Below are 27,487 nucleotides of genomic sequence, written 5' to 3'. Positions count from 1 at the left end.
ATTCAGTTATATTTTCCGCAGTCACTCCAATAAAATGACAAAATATCCCTCGAAATAGACAAGTCATTACCCACTTAGAGTTCGTGAAGTGGTCATTCTGTTCATCTCGCTGACAGCCTTTGTGTAGTCCTGTGGATTTGGCAATACGATGTCGCCTGTATTAAAAGGTCGGTGTCGAGTGAACTTTCAAATTTTGATCACAAATCCATCATAAAATTCGAATTCTTTAATGTTCAGTTGTTGAACTTGGCACAAGTTGAAGTATCCAAGTTATTTGTGGATATACACACAAGGTGTCAGCACCAACCAGTGCGTCCCGCCGCCCGTCTGCCGCCAGTCTCGTAAGTTTCGCTGTTCGCAGTGGTTCAAGACAAGGATGGAGCCACATAAAGAGGCAGCTAATTGCTCACCGTGGTTTACAGGTACTGATGAATCATGGATATTAATTGCGGTTTCTCAACGAGTGACGTGACTCTTTAAACTGCTAGTTAAGAAGTAGGTACAACAAGGCATTTAGCGCTGTTTAATCGAAGGTAAATTCAAGGGAATTTGATTCCCTAGACTTAACTAATTAGGCACTACGCCATGAGGGTGTAGGGGAGTGGATGTATAGATTTATATTTTCTTGAACTCGGCACTAGCTGGAGGTGAGTGGCAAGCTTCACGTCTCGGCCGCTTTACCTCGGGAAAAAGAGACCCTGGTACCCATTAGATAGAAGGCTGGGTGGACCCCAGAACCGGTCTGGACGACGTGGAAAACAGAAAATTCTTGATCCTACCGGGACTGGAACGCCGACCCCTCTGTCCTCCAGCCCGTAACTAGTTGGTATCCCGGCTCCTACTATCAATACTAAAATCTGTTTATTTTAATCACAATCATTGGAGTCGTTTTGGGGGCATAATATCTTGTGATTGATCTCCGTTCACGGACCCGTTTCTGGAATCCCATTGTGTTGCGGATGCTTGCTTCAGTTCATCATCTCTGTAGATGATTAAAGTGTAATCAGATTGTTGTAGAATATTGAAGTCTCGCGTTTGGGCCGCTAGAGGTGACAACTATGAAGCTCTATTTAGTGAGATCAGCTACGGGAAATTTAAACAAAATTGTAACAGCTCTTTGCGTTAGAATGGCAATTATGCCTCTAAAAGCCCATGCGGAGGGACCCTATTGGATCTAGAATATTCATATTCACTAATTACCGACCTACGACGAAGAAAGTCATGAATACCGAATGTGAATAAGACCCGTCCAACCACACATACATACTTACATACACACTTTCATACATGCATATGTATATATACACATACAAACATACATGCATATATACTGTAACGTGTTTTGCTACTGAAGACGCCGTTCAGATTGTTAATTGGTTTGTTTAACAACCTACAAGTCGTAGCTACAATTGATTATAACACAGTTGCGGGTTTACACAATTTATAAACCCTGCACAATAATCTGTTCACTCTATTTTCAATAGTCTTCACTTATTCAGAGTACAACACGGGAGCTATACAAGTGTCACTGTATTACACACTCCCAATATACGTGTATGTTATTTTTCATAAACTGGAAAACACAGGTCTGTTGTAGTGAACACTGTGTACAGAAGTTGGACGCTCCCATCCCTGGGCACACGTCTTGAAGTTCTTATCATATTTCTTACCGTGGTTGTCACCGGAGTAGCGCTGTAATTACAGTGATGCCAATCAACATGAGAAGCGACAGGGGTGTCAGCTGGATAGCAGTGTCCTCATGTTGGGGTGATATTTCCTGAAAGCTGTATGCTGCATGCCATGGAATGTCGTGATAATTAACTGCAAGAGGTGAACTTGTTATCTCTTTCCGTCCTGAAACATGAAGCTACTTTGAAGGTCATGAGTAACTCCTTTCAACTTGAACAGGTTATCAGCGTGTTCCAAAATCCCCATCTTGGAAAACCAGGGGTTTTATTTTGGGTTACCTTCACAAGGCAGCAGGGGCATCAAGCTGACCACTTACCTACAACCAGTGCCGAGATCAAGAAAATTTGGATCTACACAACCACTCCTCCATACGCCTTCATGGGGTAGCGTTTAATTAATTAAGCACAGGGACACTTTTACCTTCACTTAGATTACCTATCGTGACTAAGGAGTCGTGTCTGCTACCCACGTAACCCTGGGAGGGAACCCCTACTAGGGGACATTGGGACCTGGAGCTCGCGCAAGGCAGGGTCGCCGCCGCCTATAGTTGGGCTGTTCTGTTACGAGATTTCCAACTTACTGCATTTCTTGTGGAAAATAAGGATCATAATGTTCATTGTTTTATAAAATGACACTTGTAGCACTACATTCTCAAACAGAATTCCTTTCTTTCACTGTGCTTCCTTTTGTTATAGGTTCCTTTCTTTCCTTGTGTTTAGGGTGCTCGCTTGCCTGAGTTCAGGCGTAACTTTTCATAAACCCACTACGTGATTCACAAATTATTACCTGAACAAGTGAGGTTCCTGTCGTGGCATTTAATATATTCCATTTTTTCTTCTTCTTTAAGCACAATGGATAGCTGTCTGTCGCAGTATGCTGGAATTAATTCCTTTCCCCACAGTTTACAAATATCGTGTTTAAGTGTCACATGAAAGCATATAAATCACTTGTTTTGTAAACCAATGCTGTCATTTCCCGTTAAAGGTGGAGTGATATATATAAATATAGTATGTACACTTGTAGAACCGAACATCGTTACAAATATAAATAAAAGAAAAGTGTGCTCTACGATATGTCTTATTAGTTATTATTATTATTATTATTATTATTAAGAAACAAAATCCTTAGCCTGTAGTCCGCCAGCGAACTATATCGATCGAGCAACCGCCGTTTATCGGTGAAGTTACGGATAGAGGGTGCCACGTGATAAGCGCAACGGATCCCCACGGGCGTTAACCTCGGTTTTCTAGACCGAAATTATTTTTTTTATTGTTTTTATTAATATTGATTTTTTCTTGCCGATCCTGTGTGACGCAAATTTTACATAGAACTCAAATCCAACTTAGCAGTTTAAAAAAACATCTAATCGTCCAGAATTAATAGGCAAAGGGAGCACATTTACAAATTTATGTAAAATATTGTTCGCTGCAAAATATAATTGAGGGGATATAAAAATTGTAAGTTTACATTTTCGTTCGAATTACTGGGTTTTATACTTTGTCTATCGTCAAGGGGGTTTAAAATGTCCGAAGTAAAAATACTAAGTAATTCCGAATGCCGTCTGCTTATAAAAAACAAACTCCGTGTCTTTAATCCGCACGCGAACTATACCGACCGGGTGACCGCCGCTTGTCAGCGAAGTTAATGCCAGCTTTAGCGGGTAGAGGGTGTCGCGTGGTCAGCGCAACGGATCCCCACGGCCATTAATTTCGATTTTATAGACCGGAACCGCTGCTTTTCTATTCAAGTAGCTCCTCAATCATTCTCACGAGAATGAGTGGACCCCGTTCCAGACTGACTGCTTCTCAGAAAATCTGATAGCGTCTGAAATCGAACCCGGAACCTCTGGATCTGTAGCCAGGAACTCTGACCGCTAGACCACAAAGACAGTCCTGCCAGATACTTACTCATTTTCATATTAGACCCTACTGCTATGCACTGTCATTGCAACTATCGACTTTATCTGAAATAAATGAAGACGAAGTCCAATTAGGTCCACACATATTTGAGCGAAATATTTATTTCCTTGGGTATACTTTTAGTCTCTTGCTTATCGGTAGACACGCGGGTATCGCACTTCGTCAATTTACAGAACCCTTCTTTGAGAAATCGAAAAAAATTACTCACATTTAAAGCTGTGTATTTCCCTAGAGAATGTCTCTACTAAGTTTGCTTTTTACTCATTCCATAAAGGCCTATTCAAATCACCTGTGTCGCCACCAAGAGGATAAATATTTCTGCAGTTTTCAGTAAGTAAGCTATTGCAAGAAATCGTCTCACATATGTGCAGTTGCGAACAGAAAACGACTTTGTATATAAAACCATATATCTAGTTGTATGTACTATTACTGACTTTCGTGAACTAACCTTAAAATAATATTGATGAAGAGAAAGTCCTTCATTACGCGTTCTTCTCCAGTGACTCTTCTAAAACGAATAAATATTCTCAGGGAAATCGGAAAATGCAGTTCGCATTTACTGCAGTAGTATGCCGTGACAGGGAAATGTATTTCCAGGCGGCATGTAGTTACGTCTTCAGGTTCGAAACAACATAACAACTATTGAGTTGGGCCATCGTGCAAAATGTGCGTAGGTAACTGTGCTTCTTTGTTGTTGTTCTATTTTTGTTTTGTTCTCAATTCACGTCACAGGTTGTCACATTACAGTAGCATAAATCATATCTGTGAACGAGATTTCAGAAAGATGTTTGCATATATTAATCACTTTTCTATTCGTTATTTCCCAAAATTATATGTATGTGTGTGTTAGTGAATGAAGTTGTACCATTTTTGCACCAAATCCTTCTTTACTTTACAACATGGAAGATTAATGGGGTTGCTGAAATTACAGCATTCGATAACGGATTTAAGTAACAGCCACTTTGTGTCAGTCAGCTGCAACGACGTACGGGGAGATTAATGACTCAAAATTGCACAAATTGCTTTTAATACATAACTCTCTATTTACTGACAAACATGAAAGAGGTATTGATTTGTACCAGGTGCAACAACTCTTAAGGTCTTAAACTTTGGCAACACTGGTACATTGTTTCCTTAGCAACAAAGGACATCATCAGCTCCAGGATAACTTGTAGTGAGGATGCAGATTGGATTCAGCTCTCTTGCACAGGCTAAACTTTCGGTGTTGAGTCTTCGGTTTCCATGATTTTTAGGCTTTACCTTGTTCTTGCCTATGCAATATATAAAATGAGGTACTAAGCGTAGTGGTTAGTGGACCAATATTGCTTCCTTCTGGGTAGTATTCGGTTCAAATCTCAGCCATACCACCTATTTTCTTGTAGTTTTGAAATTTCTCTCAAATTTGTGAGGAAAGTTCCGGGATATCTTTAAACTTTTCCACGAGAAGAGCATAAGGAAAGATGAAGTCAAGTGCTCATTTTCCCAGTTCAGATTCATCTAGTCTAACTTTTATCTAATTATTCATATACTTAAGTCAAATTAGGCCTTTTGGTCGGCTTGAATTCAGAATCCACTCTGAGGCAGTATTTTGTTTAGACACTGCAGGACTCCATCAACTATGAATCTGCCACTTGAAAAATTACACCAAGAAACATCCTTAAACCTAAGGAAATCTGAATCCACGAACCCAGTGTTTGGACAATCCATAAACGTGTCACGCTGCTATCCGGTTCGTTCCGCGGTCTATTGTTCAACTAGTCTTATGCCCAGACTTTCAGTTCTTCTCTTTAGCAATGTGATGCGCACCACATGGAGGCTATCAGTAACAACAAATTTAGTTTATGACAATTTTTTCTTTGTTCTCTTCATATTTCTTATAATAAATGCAAATAAAAACTAACTCTTCGTGAAGAATGCCGTCTTCTGTGATGTGGCGCTGTGAAAACCTCAAATCTTACATAACTTTTCGTGATTTTATAGAGTCAGATGTCTCAGTAAACCTTGTGAGTTTTATTATGCCTCGTAGAGGCCCCTGGGGACCGTCCTAGTTTCTATCCCTCAAATCCGACTCTGAGCTATTGCAATATTCCGCACAGTGTGTGTGTGTGCGTGCGTATGTATAGCAGCCTTCGCTAATGACCCGCTGCCCACTTGAATACACAGCAAATACGAGTCTATCTGTAATATGCTTGCGTGGTTCAATATTTTGTTATCACCCTGTACTGAAATTGAAATGTCATGAGGTTACAAGCCCAGGGGTTCGACATGTGGTCGAGGACATGCCTCCGGCTTCTCAGGCCAGTTGCAATATTGGTATGGGTATATAGCGTGTTTGATATTCTGCTTCAGCTGCACGAATATACATATACATATATTTCAAAGTAACGGAGCAATTCTCTTGCCTTGAAATTTCTGAAGTAACATTTCAATTTGCAATTCAAATTGATATTCACACAGATTTACATGAATATCGAAAAATATATTACCGAGATGTGGTTAGGCAGTCAATTTAAATCGTAAAATCAAATTAATTCCTCATTCTTTTGGATGTTGATTTAAATTTATTATTGATTAGATCTCAGTTTATTTAATTTATGTGTGTTCACTCGTCGAGACCGCCTCTGTGGTCTAATAGTCAAGAGTTCCTGGCTACAGATCCAAAAGTTCCGGTTTCGATTCCCGGCGCTACCAGATTTTCTGAATAGTTGGTCTGGTACGGAGTACACTCAGCCTCGTGGGGATAATTGAGGAGCTATTTGAAGGAAACGGGGGCTCCGGTCTAGAAAACTTAGATTAACGGCCGTAGGGATTCGTTGGGCTGACCACTCGACGCCCTCTATCCACTACAATTGGCACTAACTTCGACGACAAGCGGCGGTCGTTCGGTCGGTATAGTTCGCTTGCGGACTACAGGCCACGGAGGGTTTTTTGTGTGTGTCCACTCGCCGGGGACGGGTCAGGTTGCCGTAATTTGATAATTCAGACAATTGGAGATATTAACACTCTAACCGTCTAGTGCGTTAAGGCCCTTTGCGATGGGTGCCACTCCTTCTTACCGTCCTTCTCCGGCAGTCCTCTGAAGAGCCCTTTTGTTGCTGGTTGCATCTGCTCCTCTAGCCGTTCCCTCTCACCTGTGGTTACTTCGAGTTGGCAGGTTGCTGCTGCGTCCTTCCTATCCAGTTCTGTTTCCCTTTTTGTTGTTCTGGTGGATAATAGTTTGCGGGGTATGGGTTATCGGAGTGCTGGGCGCCAGTAAGCTTACTGTAACGGCTTACATTTCGGGGAAAAGGGGGGGTGAACTGGAAACTACAGGTGCTAGGTACCGCGTTCTCACTGGAGCGATGAGATTCGGTCTCAGGGTGAATACGGGCCTCGCGTCAGCGGGAAAGAGAAGAGTGTTTTAGGTAGGCACTAACACACACTGTTTAATTAGCCAATCTTGCTATACACGTACATGTAACAGCACTTGTGGCACTTCCTTAAAACACCTGGAAATCTCTCCAACGTTGGCGACCGGATCCCTGGCTAGTTAGTTAGCGGCTGTTTCTTTTAGCACAAACCCTAGAATTGCACTTTCACTTATACTTTTAGCACAAAGAAAATTTCACGTTAAATTTAGAAGAGTTATCCAGAGATTGTTCCTGCAAACACTTAAACATAATTTCGGCTGTACACTTGGAGGGTTGTTCAGAGACTCCTCTCGCAGACTGACCCTGCTTCGAAGCAAGAAATCTTCGCGGCTTCAGCTCCGCCTCCAAGTTACTACCCTAATTTCTGCTGATTGGAACAATTCGAATTTAGGGAGTTCACCACAATTCTCACTGCTCCAATCACATAACTTTAATTTGGGACTTTGGACCTTAAAGTCCTAACGTCGTTTTAGACAGCTGCCTGAAAAATTATACCAGTAGCGTGGGTTGCTGGCCTTCCCACTTTTGACTTATGGGGTTCAAAACTTGTCAAGTATAACTTTACCAAAGGATCCCGCCGGTCAACTTTCTAACTGAATTTCCAGGGAAACTCTGCGGGGTGCTTCCTGTCTGGTCTTTGTAGCAGTGAAGCAGGCCCTATTCTTGAAACCAAGAATCGGGCTAAGTCACCCTTGAGTGTTCCTTGCTACCCCTTGTGTATAATTACTCTAAAAAGAAATATTGATTACAAATAAAGATGGCGGTGTCAGTGGTACGGCTACAACACGTCAAGGAGCCACCAGATTGAGCTTCATGTTACTTGTCTCATGCCGTAACGAATTTACATGTCACCGCATCTGCATTTCCGAACTATAAATAAGGGCCAGTGCCCTGGTCCCAAGAACGCACATAGAATGAGCGTGGCAGGGAGGTGGAACTTACATTTCTCTGATCTTTGTCGCCTCTTCGGTTCCGGTCTAACCGCAAATTCGTAGAATCCAACTTGCAGCCTTTCCTGCGCCTACTGAGGTTAACAGAAACACAAAGTGCGAAGTCTGTGAACTACACTGACCACATGGAGTCAAGGAAGACGAGGCTTCTTGTGACACTGGCCGAACAAGAAGAGATAAAAAGAGATTTTAGTAGCAAGTGGTGTCAATTCAGTTCTTGGGTGTTGGCAGTACTTTCCATAGGTATATAATTTTCATATTGACACAAAAAGAGGTTTTAAAATTAAAATTCATTTCTGAACACTATATGAATAATGAAACCAATTAATATTTTAGCAGAAGTGCAAGCAGTGTTAACGTAAAGCGCAGTTTCATCAATGCAATTTCTGCATTCACCACGTCTCAAAGTTTAAAAATACGTAGTCATGTCAGTCCTGTCCCAAGACCTAGGCACTTTGCTACGTAACGTCGAAGGAGTACGATTTTCTTCAGATGAGAGATAATACGCCCATGGCCCGTAATACACGTAGATCTGTTATGTTGCCGTTCTTCTGGAAGTGCCGTAGAATGCGTGTGGAACGTCATCCAGTTCAGCCACTTCGCCGTCACTTTAAAAGATTATCATGCAAATGACGGGATACTGAACTTTTTACGCAGCCTGTAGTGTCTCTTATGAATTCAGAATGTCAGACATGCTGGACATTGATCTTGTCTGTAATCGGAGCCTCACTTGAAGCTTCCAGAGCGAAAATGAAATTCCAGTCATATAGCATCCTCGGAGAGACAGATGAAAGCAGTTGGTATGAGCAAAGTTATTGGCACTGTGCAGGAAATTAAAAGCCGATCTTTTCTTCCCACCTTCGCTGATCGCTCTTCTAGTCGTCTTAGTTTTCAGTTTCTCTGTATCTACCCTGAACAGTTGAGACGCTTCTAATACTCGTATACAGAATGATACATATATCGGGCAAAGGTTCAGATATGCAGGTATAACACTGTTTCTTTAATTAGTTATTTAAAGGCGCGTCAATATCGGGACCATAGAGCGTAGGGACATAGAAGTACAATATAGATATTCATAAAATATCCTAGTATTTATTTCATATTTCCTAGCAGCACAAACATACTCCGTACCGCGTCCATCCGTCTGTAACTTCTGACGGCATAGAAAAATCGAATAGCCTGCAAACTCCTATGTGTAAGGTCAGTGTTGAGCAGTAACCACGAGGGCTTGCCCCTGACTCACATTGCTGGTGGCAAGCCCAGGATCATGCGATTATCATTTTCCATGCTAGAATTTTCAGTTTTCCATATCTGTAAATACATTGTCACGTATCCGGGGCTTGCATGAGTAATAAGACGGGATTTGGTTTTGATGGTCGGATTTGTTGGACCTTTGCACAACTGGTTACAACAGTTCACAGATCACTGACCCACTGTCATCTTCTTCCGACTGGACACTCCACTGGAACTGTTCTGACTTCCAACTGAACTCCGTTGTGCTCCTTTAATTCTGATCTGAAATACGCCTGACTTTGCCCTCTTATAACTCCTCGGCACAGACCACACGCAAAACATATCTTCTGTTGTCAAGAATGCCTGTTTATCGATCCGTTGCCTTCTATTTTTGTGAGCGTATGCTTCGAGAATATGTTTAGCGAGCCGTTACCTAGCTATGTGCATATGAGTCACAATGTACTTTGTCTTCACTGCGCCTTGTTCTTCGGCAGTTTTATGCTCGCTCAGTGTTAGGAATGAGAGACAGTAGTCTTAAGACTATTGCGTGTTTTACCTACAAGTGGAGACATGTCTTGGCTCCAAAATTTGGGGGGGAGGTTATGCCGAAGATTATGAAGAACAAGTCAAGCATATAATCTGTAGGGGAGTTTCGCGCAAGCCGTCATTAGAACCGTTTTGCGTGAATCATTCTGTATTTTTAGACTCTCTTTTATAAGGAAATACATGATATGCCTGTCTCCATACGGTACATGAACATCACGTTAGTGGGGGTAATGTCGCCATTGTGGCTTCACATTTCTCATAAAACGTCTGTCATGTGAAGTTCTGAGGCGGTAGCGACTACAGCAAATAGGAGTTCAAATGTTGTGTGATAATGCACATAAAAATGTGTTTGTTTTTAAAATCAAATTTTGCGTAATATAAAAGGAATTGCCTTGAGCATGGTAAAATCATCCCAAAGTATGCGGTTGTGTGGATTACGTGATTTTTCAATCATCCTGTACATTGAAACGGACCGATCTGTGTAATTCGTCTCACGTCAGTTACTGCAACCAGCCATTCTTGAATAAACAGTCCGCTTCCATTACTTGAGCAGAACCCAGAACTTCTTCTTTGCCTTGCCATTAGGACTGCAGGATTATAGCTCTTTCAGTTCTTCGCTCTGTTTTCCTTTGTTGAATCATTGATCAGTTGGTAGGAACCTTTATTTAACTCCCAGCGTCAGTTCTCTGCATCCCTTCGTTACTTCTTGAAAAGGACGGGCCTAAAGCAGGCCGCTTATCGCAGCGGTGCACGTGTAATGCCGCCATATCAATGCTACAACAGTGAAGTGTGAGTTGGCGAGTGGGTGACAGGATTCCTGTGTTGAGCTTAGCCCCTTCTACGAAGATATCCTCTTGCCTTGTCTTCGTTGCAATTTCAGATAACATTTTTGTTGTTCCTGGCGGCTACTTGCATTTCATTTTGTAGGTACTTGGGCTCCCACAATATCATCTGTGTGGACTTCAGAACATAATTCTTGTGGGGCAGCCTGCATTAAGAAAAGTGTTTACTCTCATTGGGGCACTATGCTACAAGCCGGAAGGTCGCGGATTGGAGTCCCGATGAGGTAGATTTATTCAATTGACCTCATCCTTCCAGCCACACTATGGCCTTGGGGGCGTAAAGGACGGCCGGCGGGTAAGGTTGACCTTACCGCCACCTGTGAGCCGATTGTCTATAGAGAATGTGGGAGCCTCGACGTCTCACAGCCCTATGGGCCTTCACGGCCTGTTACAGAGGTAGCTTTACCTTTTTCTCGCACTAAGGCAGCAGAAATCTTGTTGGCATTTAGTACACATAAATTTGTAGCACACTGTTTATACTAACAGGACATGCAATTGAGCTATCCTAAAACAGATAAAATTGAAATGTGTTCTTTGCAATAAAATATACAGAATTGCCAACGATTTGCTTTTAAGTTTATGATACACAGATAATAAAATACAAATCATTGTAAGTCTGTCTAATTGAATTTCAACATCCGTGGGAGGGTTCATGGGATACATGGAAAATTAAAATTATAGCCTTATGTAAACTAGGCTTTGCTACGGATAAATATGGCTGCAAATCAGAAATGACCCAAGCCTTTTGATGGACAACTCCCGTTACGAATGTTAACAAAACATGAGAAATGATTTATGAGATACGTGGAAAATCACATTTATGACCTTAAATAAAACAGGATTTGTCGTAGATCGATATGGCTGCAAATTGGAATTTCCTGACAACTTTAAATTAAAGTCTCTCACATCGCTTTTCCACAGAATTGCTGAAACGGTATAAAGTATACATGGAAAATTCCATTTGTGGCCATACGCAAATTATGCTTCATTATGAATTAGTGTGGATGAAAATAGGAGTTACAGAACAGAAGTTAGAAAAGTGTCCCAAGTCGGATTTCAACGAGATCTGTCAAACGAATTATTAAGTACCCAGAAAATACTATTTATAAGTTCACATAAACCGGGCTTAACTGACAGTCATTATGGTTCACAGTTTGAATTTACCAGCAACGTTTGATGGCAATCTCTCATATCGAATTTCAGCTAAGTCTGTAAAACTACTTATAGAATACTCAGAAAATTCCATTTATGATTTTTTATTTTAACTATGTTTAATTATGGATCTCTATGACATGGATGGAATCACGCAGTAACTTTTGGTGAATGGCTCTCATATTGAAATACAACAGCATCTGCGAAATTGTTTATTGAATACATAGAGATATCCATTTATTGTTTTACGTAATCAGGTTCATATGTGTCGGTACGGCCGGAAAACCGATTTGTTCTGCAACTTTTCGTGAATGTTTAATACAGAGAATTTTCAGCAAATCTGCGCGTTGGTTTAGCCTCTGATATTAGAGACAGGCAGAAGCAAGTCTTCCTTTTCTATGTGTATGTAAAGCACACGTAAAACAGCAATGCACCAAGCATTAATCGTGTGTGTCTCGTTGCCATGCCTACTACGGGCTATGTGACTGTTACGTATTTTTTGTCCTCATGATCCCAGAGATTCCCTTACATATGACAAGACGGGGAAAGCAACTGACTTGAATTTGAACCTATGCATGTGAGACTATTAAACTACACATATCCTCGAATCGTCTCTCCAAGAGGAACAGTTGGTCGTTCGGCCGCTGTATGTGTGTGTTTGTGTGTGTGTGTGTGTGTGTGTGTGGAACTACCTTTGGGAGAAACAGTGTGAAATGGACGGACGTTTCGCTGTGCCAAGTAATGCTGTAACTTCTTTTTATGCTTGCGTCGTAAATTAAAATTGCTGTTGTTAAAAAGCCAAAATAATTTATTTTAAAATTCATAAACTGGCGTGTAATTGTGCACTGTCACACAAATACGAGTACTTATACTTGTATTATCCCTAGCACACAAAGTCTGTAACCATGATATTATTTTTTATCGTGCAAAATGTTACGAGTATGTGCAGTCTGTTATCTGTGCCCTAGTCTTCCGTGTCCGAACAACGCAGTCCGTATTTCGTAACTCATGCCAGGTAGACGGAATTTTGTTTGTGACTGCCAAATTAACGCACTGTTAGTGCGTAGCCGCTACGCAGCAATAGAAGCGTTCGTTGTGTCGTGCCAAGCGTCATATAATGACCTTAAAATCTCCTCTCTACCAAAATTATCAGGATCGCTACCGTAGCAATCTAATGTACATATTCTCTGACGCCATTACATAAAGCTTGAGACTCCGTAAATAGATTAATGACCTCTTGGTGTCCACTTCGGAGCTCTCGAGCCTGCAAGGCCGTGCACTGATCCAGTAGTGTCCATGAGGCCTCGCCTGTCCTGGTGCTTATCTGTTTGCATGCTTTCTGTCTCCGTCTCTACGTAGTCACGCAGCCACCCCTCTGTATTCCTGGCCTGCTTCGTTTCGTCCTTATGTCTCGCGGTTTCTCCCTACCCTCTGGCAGTCCTGTGTGCTGCGTAAATCATCTTGGTCTCTCAGGGTACGGAGTTCAGTACGTGACTGAGCTTGTCATCACTGTTCCCCTGCCCGCTTTCCTAGCATCTGGGGGTTACCAGGAACTGTTCACAATCTTCCCGCTTAATCAATTGTACGAAAATACGCGGCAATCTAATGCTACACGGATGTGTCCACGATCTAATTCTTGAGCCTTAAAATTTCATAATTTGTAGGTACTTTTATTAGGGTGTTCAAATCAAGGTTGATGAGATAATATAGTCATAGTAAAAGACAAAAGTAAAGTTGTCCGTGTGCTTAACAAATTAAGCACTGCGCCATGAAGGCGTATGGGGGAGTGGATGTATAGATCCATATTTTCTTGACCTCGCGCACCAACTGGAGGAACTGAGTGGTCAGCTTCACTCTCCTGCCGCTTTACCCCCGGGGAAAGACACCCCGGTGCCCATTGGATAGGAGGTTGGGTGGGCTCCGGAGCCGATCTGGACGACATGGCGAAAAGAAAGTTCTTGACCCTATTGGGACTCGAACTCTGACCCCTCGCTAGCTAGTAGCTGGTCATTATACCGACTGAGCTATCCCGGCTCCTAATCTAGTAATAACATGCATGAAGGACATGAGACATGTATTTGAAGTATCTGGGGAAAAGTACTGAGGAGGATCATAAAGAAATAGAATTGAAAGATTATGGAGTGGATTATTCTGGCACAGGAAATAATTCCTTGGAAGTCTCTTGTAAACATGTCAATCACCTTCAGGTTCCAAAAGAGGGTCAGAATTTCGTGGCTCACTGAATGACTGTTTTTCTAGCCCACAAGTTTATATTAATACGACGACGGAAGTGTGGACATTGTCGAAATGAGACCGCGTAAATCTGCAGGGAGCCATCGCTCGTTTTCGAGTCCGGGATCGCTTGATGCTGTACTTCTACTTCATACAATTAACAACACTTGGCGATGCTCCCTGAGGCTTGGCGGAAGCATCACTTTATGCCCGCCATGCTTCGAAGACAACTTTTTCAGGTCTGTACTACGTCTTGTCAGAAGTCAACATTGCAGGCGCAATGAAAATAATTCATTGTTTTAGTTTGCTCGTAGCGGAATGTTTTGACTATTCCCCTTGTTGCAGAAGGACAGGTGAGATTAAGTTAGGTGCATTTGCGCTTGACATAGCGCGATTTTGTTGCTAGGGTAACGGTTGCTCATAGACTGAGAATTGCTGTGTTAGCACGTTTCATTCTTCTGCTATGCAACATTATCTGCAGTGTGTAACCGTCCCACTGCTATTCAACCTATTTAAAGGTAATTAATTTTATTAGTTTGAAATTTTTAATTGTTCACAACGATATGCAATGAACAAGTGTAGTGAGACATAGGTCCATTCTTGTATGTAAGAGTTAGCGTCTTCCCACGCTTAGAGCAGGAACAGGAAGACACCCCGTCGAGGGTTTCTTAGAAAAGTTACGTAAAAGAGTAACTAAGGAGTCTTTTGTGAATTCAGTATTTGGCAGCTAGTGCATGCCACAACTTAAAAAGAGTGAAGTTGTTATATCCCAAGCCAGCTTCACATATGTCAAAATTCTGACAGAAGTTCGTTGGAACTCAGAATGCCAAAATCCCTTTTATTGAGTAAAAAGATTGAAGGAATAGATAATTAAGATACTCCTATATTTTCAATTGACCAATCACTACAATTTAAGAGTGTGAAAGAGCAGAGACGCTGGTGGAAACAAGGACTTGATGGTTAGAAGAGAAATCAGTTGTCGAAGGGAGTGACACACCGGCACTCGTAAGAACCAGACGTAAAAGTCTCACACTCCGGTCCTTGAGGAAATCAGATTTAAAAGTTACACGCCGGATCTCGGTTAAAAAGTGGTGTGAATCCTGTAGAAACAAGAGGTAAATTATACTGGTGTTAGTTGTACGGTGTTAAGCAGCGACTAAACAAGTGTCTGATAATAATAATACATCTGAACTTGAAATGTACTTTTGTAGTTGCGTTTAGTTCCTCGCTTCTTTAAGTTGTGGCCCGTTTAAGGCTCTGAGATAAGAGAACTCAGCTCTACCGAATCAACCACCTCACCTCTTCACAAACCAATTAACCCTGAGATAAATTTAGTACAAGAAAGAAATAAATAAACGAAGTCAACGAGAAGGTAGGAAGGTGAGAGTCCAGATACAATTAGGCAGAACTTGTCGAAAATTGTATACAATCTATAGGAAAACTTACTGGGCACATGCATATTGTGACGCACATGTCCATTGCTAGGCAACAGCTCGGTAAACACATTCCCGAAGTTACTTTCTCAACAATAGAATAACTTCCTTTCCTGGATAACGGATCAATAAACATAAATTCTTGAATATAGAAGACGGTGTTTTCAGTGGGTCCGTGCTGAGGAATTATATGAGGACACAGTCAGAAGGACTGAAAAGTACAACCGAGTAGAAAGCATTATGAAGGAGTACAAAGGAGTACAACGTAGTAGTTCAGTTCAGTTTAGTTGGAAGTCAGAATAGTTCCAATGGAGTGTCCAGTCGGAAGAAGATGACCGCGTCAGATAGCGATTTGTGAACTGTTGTAACAAGTTGCATAAAGGTCAAATTAATTCGATCATCAAATCCAAAAATACGTCTTTTAGTCACGCAAATCCCGGTACGTGACACTATCAAAATGGAAACATATGCATGTAGGTCCATCACAATTAAAATGTCGCCTATTTTGAACTCTTGAAACATTTGCACCATTCTGGTGAAATTCAATGTAAATAAAGTTTACTGGATTTCAGAGTGAATTCTTCTCGGGCAATCAGCCGAGACCATGTGGAGCTGGTGTTCGACGTTCCAGAGTCAGTCTCCACTCCATCATTAGGGTTTGATTTGAAGAGTGTTAGACGCCAAAGTCACGTTATGACTGACGGTCAGTCAGTCCGTCTGTCCGTCCTGGTATGGAGCCCCATCTGGGTCTGATGACCTCTCAACAAAATGGCGGTTTTATCGCTCTGGGGTGAAGCACCCTCTCTGCGAGGGGATGGGTATGAATTGTCAGGTTCATGGTCACTGTATTTACAGTTTTACATGTATACTGCATGGCAAATGTTCGTTATATCGTATACAGTACAAAAAAGGCCTATGTGAGTCTGGGCTTCGTAAGCAGATTATGCCTTATCTACTGTAGCTCGCGTTACAACGGCAGATTAGTCATTTGAATGGCCGTTAGCTGGATCTCCACCAAGTTTAAACCTGTGATGAGCTTCGGCTTGCGAAGAGTTATAAACACTTGCATTTTAATTAGTATTTAGAACTTCAGTTTGCTGCCTGAATAATTTTGTTGTATAATCATAAATATAATCGGTCACGGTAGCCGAGCGGTCTAAGGCATGCACTGTCTTCGCTCACTCGGAAGCCGGTATCGTGGGTTCGATTTCCACTCAAGGCATGGATGTTTAGCGTGTGTGTGTGTGTGTGTGTGTGCGTGCGCGCGCGCGTTTTTCTGTGTTTATGTACAGGTAGAGGCCTTGCGAAGAGCTGATCACCCGCCCAAGGAGTCTTACCGAATATCTAAGATCTAGTAAACTGAAGTGAAACGGAGATTTTCATGCAGGTAGGCCAAGGCCCAAATCGTAAATATATGACACTGAAAGCCTTATGAACTTCACAAGCCGGTGTGAACCTTGAAAAATTACCAGTGATATGGAAAACGTTGGATTTCTGGCGCAGCGATTTCGGGAGATGTGCAGACACTATTTGTTGCAGGCGTCCAGGTGGTAGACTTAGTAGACATTGTAGACTTAGTGAGCGCCTTATGGAGGGTTAATTTAATGCTAGCGCTAATCTCTTACTTTCAAGGTAGGGAATAGACTCTAATAAAATTTCTAAGGTATTGATTTAATAAATACACGTGCAGACTTCATGCAATTTTCTATTGAAGATATTTTTCTTGTTTTACCAAGGGATGTTGGTCCGTTCAGTCGGTCTAATTGTCTAATTCTGTGAGGAAAATAGATGGTTTGAATCATATCTTCACCGATGTTTATGTTCCAGCTCTCACATCACGTCTTCATTGAATTAGCCCTCTGACATATTTCTGAGAACATTTATTTATTTACTGTTTGCTACATACACACATGAGACATCAGCAAATAGGACTAGATAAACAGGTGAGGTGAAGGAGGTATTGTTTTTTAATATATTTTACATTGTAAAAATCTGTGGCAGCCTTACGTAAGTTTTCTTGGCGTAGATATTTCACCTTCTATTAAGATCTTGCATTTTCTCTCGCATAGAGAGGAGCCGACTTCCTCTGTGGTCTAGTGGTTAGAGTTCCTGGCTACAAATCCAGAAGCCCGGGTTCGATTCCCAGCGTTACCAGAGAAGTAGTGAGTCTGGAACGGGTTCCACTCAGCCTCGTGAGGATAACTGAGGAGGTACTTGAATGAAAAAGTAGCGGCTCCGGTCTAGAAAACCGAAATTAACAGCCGTGGGGATTCGTTGTGCTGACCACCGACACCCTCTATCCGCTAAACTTGGCACTAACTTCGCCGACAAGCGGCTGTTGCTCGGGCGGTATAGTTCGCTTGCAGACTAAAGCCACGGAGTTTGTTTTGTTTGTTTCGTTGGTTGTTTATAGAAAGGAACTAATAAGCCTGATTATACCAGTCGCAAATTTTAATTTCTATAATCTATATAACAAGTCATGGTGTCATGTTTTGTCATTTCTGTATACAGGAACACCTCTGCATGAAATATGTTAGTGTTGAAATGTAAGGCCACGTCGTCCGTAAGCTAATATATTTCAGTGTCCTCCTACGGCATGGCAAGGAAGCCAGGTTAACTTACATTGTCCAGTTCTGTCTTTCAGCGTGCCTTTAGACGTTTTAGAAAAGCTTTCTCGAGTACTTTGACCGTCGAATACGAGAGGCTTATCGGACGTATATTTTGATGAAATTTGAGTACTGACGATTCGACGATATTTTAGCGTGGGTGGCCAGAGTGTTGCTAGGTAACGGACCGGTAAACACCCCGAGACCGAATACACAGCAGCAATGGAAGATGTATCTCAGTGGAGGAATTGTCTTGGGCGTTGCTAAGCAACAGCGTACTAATGACGGCCATGGCTATGAATCACGTGACTTGTGTTCTGTGTGGTCTTCCTTATGCAACAATATAAATGGCTTTTCTGTGCATGGTCCGTGCGGAGGCGATATAACGAGAGTAACACCAGCAGTTCAGTTGAGAAGTCAAAAACCCATGTGGAGTTGGGGTCGAATACCTCCACCGTGACACTTGACGCCTCAACAAGCGAATCGGTCTTGTCCAATCACTAAGACTGAAAAGTCGGAGATCAAGGAATTCCACTAAAAATTGAAGATCCGAATGGTATGCTTCAAAGCTCTGGTTAAGAACGACGTGGTTTATATTTTTCCACACGACTAGGCCTAGAAAACTTTTCGAAAACGTTCACAAACTCCATTTTGGACCTAACGCAATCAGCATCACTCACGGCCCATGAGTGAGCGCACGAGGTTTGAAAACCCGGAACACTGTTTTGTGAACGCCGCTGCTTTTAGAGCGCATCAGCAGTTGCTTCCTATGCGGTTAAGCAAAAGCCAGACTCTTTCACTTGGCGTTAACAATAAAGCGCCCTTGTTTCGCTTTGAAGCGGTTCGCTCTTTGTGAAAGCATTTAGTGGGCGGTTTAAGTGCTCCTGGTCGCGGTTTCAAATCCTATTCGAGGTATCTGTTGCAGCAGAAACAACATAGGTTTGATGCTGTGTCCTTCCCTGAGAGTTATGGTTTACATATTCTCAGAGTCGCGTTCTCATCGTATTTATCTTAAGTTCGCGATAGCTACAGAGTGTTACAGACACGTGTACGCACTCGGAACCGACGACTGAACAGTCGAGTTTTCAATGAACTGGAAGTGTAACACCCATATATTTTAATTAAGAACCAGTCTCCGCCATATTTGCCTTAATCCCATAAATCTGTACGCGTACCTCTTATATTATTTTATTCATGTAAACTGCTAGTTTATTCTGCGGTAACAAACAGACAAATAGACAACGCGAATAGCACTGAGGGGAATTTCGCCGATGTTGTATCGGGTACCTTCACGAAGATAAGTTAAAAATAAAAGTGAAGCTATCCCTCAAAGAGTCCCTGGAGGCGCATAGAGTGGTGAGACGTCGAGGCTCCCACATTTTCTAGACAATCGGCTCACAGCGGTGAGATTGTCAGCTTTATACACTGGCCGCCCTTTACCCCCAGGAAGATTCTTGGCACTCATTTCTGTTAGAGACTGAGTCGACCCCAAATCCATAGCGCGACTGCAAGGATTATGACAATTTAAAAATCCAATAGCCTCATCTGGTATCGAACCTGGTACTTTCCGGCTTGTAGCGCAGTGTCTCAATCAACTACGTTACCGTGTACCCCGCATGAACCGAGTGTACACTCACAAATTTATGTCAGTAGCTCATTTTGCATAGTGTCTAGGGGTAGGATGATTAGTAAATGGTCAGTTTAAAAGAATGTGCAAGAAAGCTGAGCGACCTATTTCGAGGCATTATCCCAGGATTCGCCTGGAGCAGCTAGGGAAAATCAAGAAACACCTCATTCACAATAATCAGTGTCATGAGATTCGAACAGGGAACCTCCCGAATATATCTGAAGCTTTATGGCCTAAGAAAACTTCCTGTATGCATAGTTGTGTTTGAACCCCTGGCACTCCTGTTTCGACTACTGCAGGTCCTAAGCTGGAATTTCGAACAGGCGACGTGCTATTCTGACTCAAGTTGTTAGTAGAGCCCTTCAGCTGCATCAGACTGAGATTATGCGTCCTATTTAAATAGGCTGCAAACCCGGGTAGATCCTGTGTGAACCGACGTTTCGGAAGTAATTATCGTAGAGAGTCTGCGGCCACCTGCTTACTCTGGCCCCTCGCTCGTTGATTTTTCAACCCTGAAGGTGGAGGTGATACGTTCTTCCGAAACGTCGGTTCACACAATATCTACACGGCGCCACATCCCAGAAGACGGCATTCTTCACAGTTACCGCCGTGAAACGTCATCTCTTACGAAGAAGAATCTAGCAATGACTCTATAAACTTTGTGTAGCCATCTCTGTCACTTTGAGTAGAGGTCACACAGGAATTTGGGCAGTCAGATGACACTCCTGTGTTTCCATCATCACATACTGATTACGGTACTTCAGTTTAGGCCACCGATATGCTGGGATCACGGGTTCCAATTCAACTCAGGTCAGAGAGACGCTTCCGCCCCTTGCCATTTTCTTCTTACGGCAGGAGCCTCTCCGCCACGAAATGTTCATGTTATGAGTGGAAGAAAATCGTGTCCATCCAGTGTCATGGAGGCTGCAAATGAAATGTGACAACATCCTGTCGTTTGTTTCTTTCAGCTGCATATCCAGCAACACTCTGTTTTGATTAAAGGTCTAAGTTTACACTGTATGAACCCGGAAATCATTTTTTTAAATCGAGGGGTCGACTTCTCTTCGTCCTTTTGAAGTCATCCGCCCATGAGCCGTTTTCGTGGATGGGTGCAGATCCGTCAGGCTTCGCTAACGTCGTGATGTGAAGAGCTGTTTAGTGCCTACACATTAGCAGCAAAAGTGGCACAAGTGATCTCGTAATATTTTCTAGCATTTCTATCACAGTGTACTTTGGTAAGGTAGTGTGAACTCTTTCTCAGTCTGCTTTGATACGCAGTAATGCAACATTTTATAAATACAAATTACTTATAGTCTTTGTTTCATCTTTTAAACATTAACCGACAGGCAATCGTAACAGAGCTGTGGTGTGTTTCTTCGCATGTAAGAATTCAGCTTTTAAGCATAATTTTACAGGAGCGTTTTAAGATTCAAAGTTAACAGTTTTTGAATCCTTACGTGAATTAAAATCTTCTAGGGCGATAAGCCGCATCACTGGTGGGCTAAACACCAATTTTCGAAAAACTTATATCGCGGTAGCGTAGTTGGTTGAGGCACTATGCTACAAACAGGAAGGTGGCGGGTTCAAGTCGCGATGAGGTCATTGGATTGCTTTCAATTGAACTGATCCTTCCAGTCACACTATGACCCTGGGGTTGACTCAGCCTCTAACAGAAATGAGTGCCAGGAATATTATTGGAATATTCTTTGTGGTAAAGGGCGGCCGGCGCGTAAGGCTGAGAATCCTGCCGCCATCTATGAGTCGACTGTCTAGATAATGTGAGAACCTCAACTTCTCACAACCCTATGGGCCTCCACGGCCTGTTACAGGGATAGCTTTGCTTTTTACTTTTACTTTATTCTTTCAATTGGCTGAACTCTCTCTCCTGTATATACTTTTCCACATTTTCGTGTATGTTGTACATCCCTGAGTTCCTAAGCCGTAAGACACCACTCACTGATCTCAGCGTATGCGAGTTCTTCTTAGCCGACATTTAGACCTTCTTTATGTAAAACTGTTCTACCTCCTGCAGATCTTGCATGACATATTTCGTTGAAAGCTAGAATAACCATCCAAGTCGTTCTACACTTGTTTGTTGTTCTCTTCCGTTTCTCGCGGACAACTGCGTTGGAATCTGCGGCCTTGTACCAGTTCGGTCTGTATGTTCTACTGATGTAGGATTTCTTCATTCAGACCTCTGTACCACGTGCAGTTTGGCACGAACGCTCAAATTCTTTCATACTTATTCGAAATGTAATCCGTATTAGTGTCTATTTGTCTACATTAATGTGCCACATATTTTGAGCAAGACTGTCAGGTGTTGTAAAGGCCAAAACGAAGTTCGTCATTACGTGGGCACCTGCGGTCGCCGCGCGTCACGAAGAAAGTGATATCAAAACGTCGGCTTTTCAGAATATGACGGACTCTAATGGCTATAACTTTGTAAGGAAGGTATAGCTCGCAGTAAGGAGACAGCTGTGTATCTTCGACATATGGTGTTGCCCACTGGACCGGTTAAGGCTCATCTTACACTGAAAGAATGGAAATCCAGTTCTGCAAATAATGTAAGATATCGCGGTGTAATTTCTGATAAACGGATTATATGGAGATTGCACATAGAGCTGATCAAAGCGGAAGCCACCATAACATTTAAGTGAGCGATTAGGTGCTCGTATGAATTTAACCCGCGTTAAGGACCAATTAGACAGATGAGTTATTCTTGCCCTGTCTGAGAATTTGCTGCGGAGATCTATGTATTGAAATTTTAACGCCTGTAGTGCAAGGCTCGACGTACCACTTACAGTTGTCTAAGCTCCACACTAGTTCGCCATTTACATGTCACTGTCAGAGCACCGTAACATTATGTTTACATAAATATTATTCAGGCAACAATTAGAAGCCATTCGAAATCACAAATGTGTAAATGTTCGCAATATGGCAGAAGGCGAGGCTCGACATGGAAAACACAAAAGGCTTAAACTTGACGACGGGTAAGCTTACAGATTTTCAAGGGACTGGGCTCCAGTTAAGAGGCATTATATGCTGTACAAGGCCTGGACTCCCAGAGCCCTGATACATGCCACGTATATTGTAATATACACATGCATTTAAATAATATGGTACATGTATGTACACTCTATGCATGACAAAGGCGAAGAACGAAGAGCCATAGCCATATCTTGTGGGATATAACGCCAGGTAACCCACTGAAAGTGAACCGATATTCCGGAAAAACGCGACACTTCCATCTTCGGGGTCGAAGAATAAACCAAGCAGGAATCCAGCCCACTGTGTTATTACGACTGTCACCGCGACTAGCCAGTCATGTGGAATTCAACGTACAGTTTTGTATCTGTGTTTTTTTATTTTCCCTCTAAATTTTTAATAATGTCATCGATAATTGCAGAGTATGTGTTATGGTAGACGTTCTGCAACTAGCATTTCATAATTAAAGCATTATAGTTCTGCAATTTTTATAAATTTTAAGTGAAATGCATTTAGCCTATACACGTAATGGATATTTGTGTATTCTTGTTAAAGCAGCTTTAATATTTACGGGTTTTGATGGACATACAGTTTATCAGAAGATATTTCAAAAGCCGAATTAATGATTATAGGTTTTTTTCACATTTTGGTTAATCCATATATGACTGATTATAAATTAACATTAATTTTCGAACTTTTTCCATGTGTGATAATGTAAATATACTCTTCTTTTTTAGAAGCCTCATGAATGTCAGCTGAAGTGCACCCAGAAATCCTTTTACTCGAACATGTCAGAGAGAGTGGAATTTTTATAGAAATACAAAGCAGGGATGGACAGAAATTGATATAACATTTTCAAGTTTTGGTATGAAAATTGTAAAATCCCAAGGCAGTTATTGTCATAAGAATCAAGTACAGAATCTGAACAAACAAACAAACTCCGTGGCCTCTAGTCCGCAAGCTGATTATACCGACCGAGGGACTCCCGCTTGTCAGCGAAGTTAGTGCGAACTTTAGCGGATAGCGCGTGGTCAGCGCAACGGATCCCCACGGCCTTTAATCTAGGTTTTCTAGACCGGATGGAATCTTAATAAGGAGAAAAAATATGTGGTTCACATTATCCAAATTTTCTCTAATATAGCTTATCATCTCCGTTTGAAATGAGAAAATTTACATACTTCTGATATGCGACGTAATGTAGTGAGGCGTGGTAATCATGACGTAACAGATAGGAAAGGAAAGGGAACGTGAAAAAGACATAGCAAGAGTAGAAAACAGTACTAGATTATAGAGAGAGTGAAGAGGGGCACTTGTTGTTATCACTACGCCCGATGTGAAAGAGGGGACATGGAGAATATCCACATAAATATTGTTTCCATTTTATGAATAAGGGCATATTAGAATCTCTCCCGTAAAACAACCACAAGTTCCAAAGCAACTAATTTCAGAGTCCACTACTGCACCCAATCCTGAAGTAGTTTCATCCATTTCCTGTCCTTACAACTTATGTCCAGAAGTCCTTAATGAAACCGATCTTTCTTCGTGGCCTTTTGCCTAAATTTATCGAAAGAATTTCTACAGAATATTCTGTCATTTTGTTACTTCACCACTTCAAAGTGCACACGGCAGCTTTCTCGATCCCAGCACTGTAGCAATGTTCTGTAATTTCCTTCCGCTTTACATCTTCCATTGCCATGTTCTTCAGGAACCAATATTTTCTTTAACATTTTGTTTAATATTTTCAAATGTATGCTATGAATTTACAGTTTATATTGATAAAAGCAACTTTACCACAAGAAAGAAACCCTGTGGCTGTTGGCTACAAAACGAGGCTTATATTTCTGTCTCTCTTAACAGGTTTGTAGCTGTCGATATTTTCTTCCAGGTTTTTTGGGCTGCCCCCAGCGGTCAACAGCAACACCACTGAAACTTAGATGAGCTGAGCTTCCTAGCAGCCTCTCAGCCTGTTGCTAGTGCAGAATGTTCGCATAATTATTTTGCAGGTACGTAACTTTCTTTCGGTTCCTATTATAAAGGCCTGCGCTATATATTATTCTTGCATTAAAATGCAAGTTTCTGCAAAATTCACGAGATCCCGTTTTATGAATTACAGAGCCAATAATACAATAAGCGTTGCAAAAAGCCATACGCTCGTCACAATTTCTACGTGAACCGAAAGAGGATAACTCACAGGGCTTGTAGTCTGGAAAAGAGATAAAAAAACTGGACCCAGACTCAGTCCGTTGATGGATGGTGAAATGATGCGCTGACGTGTACCTGGAGAGGAACTTGTCCGCTACATCTCCAGTGTCGGAGAGAGAGCCGAGCCGGCTGAATTAGTCAGCAAACTGCGACAAGCTGAGCTCACCTTCCTGCTTGCTTCTGCTTAGTTTCTGACTTGGTTTACTCTTAGACATTGAAGCTGGGGGCGGTGTGTTTCTCTGGAACGTCGCGTTTTCTCCCCACTACACGGAATTACAACCCAGAAAACCATACTCTTCACAGGCATCACCATGAGAACCTCAAATCCAGCCTCGTGAGTGCCTGCTGAAATTTCGTAGTAATGCATTTTTATCCGATTAGTATTATCTGTATAATAATGGACTAAATATTGTCGTATATCATGCCAATTTTTGTATTCTTCTGAACTCCTTTGAAGAGTACAGACCAATTGGTGCAGATAGCTTTTGAGTAAAATAGACTAGTACGGAAGTAGCTTCACTCTCGCGAAAACAAGAGGCTTCTCATACAGTGATTTCACCAAGATATGTCAGGTCAGGTCATGTGACATCTGTGGACGAAATGCCTCTGTAACGAGTTTTATCTGGGTGCTTCGGTTTCCCCTACCAATTCTCTTTCCACCGACTCCTCCACTATCATTAATCATTCTATCATCGACATTTTGTGGTTAGGGACAGGCAGCATCGTTAAAACGAATTGAAATGATTAAAAGAGGAGGGCAGATACACACAACAGTCGCCACTATTCAACTTCACTGGAACCCCAGGTCTAGCAACATCTTCTGCTCTGTGCCGTTGTGGTAAATGTGAAAGCAGGCAATTCCTTGCAGATGTCTTGGAAGGCGCTGTCGTCTCTTCTGTTCGCTCCGTTACAGCAATGCTACCGGCATGTGAAGTGACCACTCCCTTCCTTCTAATGCCGAGGTTAAGAATGTGTGGAACTGTACCTCTATGCCACAAGTCTTCGTGGCATGGTGCATAATTAAATATAGGGACAACTTTGCCTCCTTACGCTAACAACATTAGATGACCTCTATAAGTAACAAAGTTCCTAATTATGTAGTTTTATGTATTATCCTAGTTCTGCTGATTTAGCCCCTCTTGTGGGTTGTGTTTTTAAACGTACGAGCATAAGCTTGCCTAATTGTTTTCTCCTTTATTTCTCGTATCCACTCACCGTAAGGTTGTAAGCCCTGCTTGAGATCCCATTTTGATGGACACTGTCTGTAGTCCAACAGGTTGATTTTCAGTTGGCTGAACATGTCACTACACTCGGTGATGAGGTTCACACAAATTACGCTACGCAACACACTGAGCACAAATTTCATGCTCAGGAGATTTTAGGAGTCCTGTTCTGTGTCGTTGCTATCTTCCCGTTGAATTTGTATGCCACTTAACGACGTACAAGTTCCATATGTTATGTATATTCAAACAAGGCATGAGGAAGATACGGATTGTCAAGAAGGCAAAAAGAAATACCGCAAGGAACTCTTGGTCTACATCAAACCATTAACATTTAGTAATTGAAGGAAACCACAAAAAGTACATGCATATTCCAAATAGATTAGTTGCTAATTTGTATAGTTCTCTGGCCTTGGTTTTTATTAATTTCAGATTGAAACGTATTATTACAAAGGTAACCACACTTAATATATAGCACTGCAAAGAGACAAACAATATAGTATTAGATAGTAAGCAGATCATTTTGTGTCCCTGAATGATCTCCAGGGGTAGTGGTACGTCATTTTAATGTTCGTAAAAAAATAAAATAAAATAATTGAAGCTAAGATGGAGGTAAAGAAAGAGCTACATGAAAGATTAATTCCTGGAGATGGGAGCTTGATAACTTAAGAGTATTCTGGTAAAGAAATGCTGTATACTTGCATCTGGAGCCTTCTAGGCCCAACTTCATCTTAAACTTTGGTTGATTAATCCTTCCATTTTCCTAACCTTTCATATATTTATACTGATATAATTTAAGAACCACTTATCCAATGTGTATGAAATTTTTACTCGCTTCACTGAAGATCTTCAAAGAGAGAAGTTGCAATTTAGGCCATACGCGATCACAGCAAATAAATAGAATTAAATTAAGATAAATAAATCAAATTATTGAACTAATTTGTAGGCGACATGTTACATATGAACAATTTCTTTTTGGAGAAAATTATTTTTTCCTTTAGGAGTATTTTGATAAAAAATAATTTGTCTTGCTGTACGACTGTCCAAGGCATATAACAGTATTTGAAATATTATATCTTGGGTCAGTAGGCCCAAAAATGATCCCTTTAAAATATTTCATGAGATGAATTTGATTTGTTTCATTCAGGTCCGTCACACTAACAATATTATAAAAGTGTGAGTGGTGAAGTTTTTCTTATTTCAATTCTTCATGCCCTTACATGTTTCGGTCCTTAGAGACCATCATCAGAGGGACATCGATACAGTTTGGAAACCAATATTACAGTGGGTGTTCTGAATGTTAAAATATATACATATACAATGCTGACAATACACAAAAAGATACAAAATCCAAAGTTTTCACAACTACAGTGACTGTCTTGATATATTAACACTTTTTAAACTTTTATTATTTAAGTTAGAATTTATAAACCAAGTGGGT

The 27,487-nt window shown here is 41.5% G+C and overlaps 1 long non-coding RNA gene across 1 annotated transcript; it reads left to right on the top strand.

Annotated features, from left to right (window-relative positions):
* The first annotated feature begins 349 nt into the window (after nt 1-349).
* On the top strand, nt 350-25,782 carry LOC117282887. The gene is made up of 3 exons (XR_004513800.1): nt 350-422; nt 24,510-24,627; nt 24,738-25,782. It is a non-coding gene; the product is annotated as an uncharacterized LOC117282887 (long non-coding RNA).
* Nucleotides 25,783-27,487: the final 1,705 nt, after the last annotated feature.

Source organism: Cryptotermes secundus, unplaced genomic scaffold (assembly GCF_002891405.2).
Source record: "Cryptotermes secundus unplaced genomic scaffold, Csec_1.0 scaffold306, whole genome shotgun sequence".
Taxonomy (NCBI): Eukaryota; Metazoa; Arthropoda; class Insecta; order Blattodea; family Kalotermitidae; genus Cryptotermes; species Cryptotermes secundus.
This window is presented reverse-complemented; position numbering and strand designations above follow the sequence as displayed.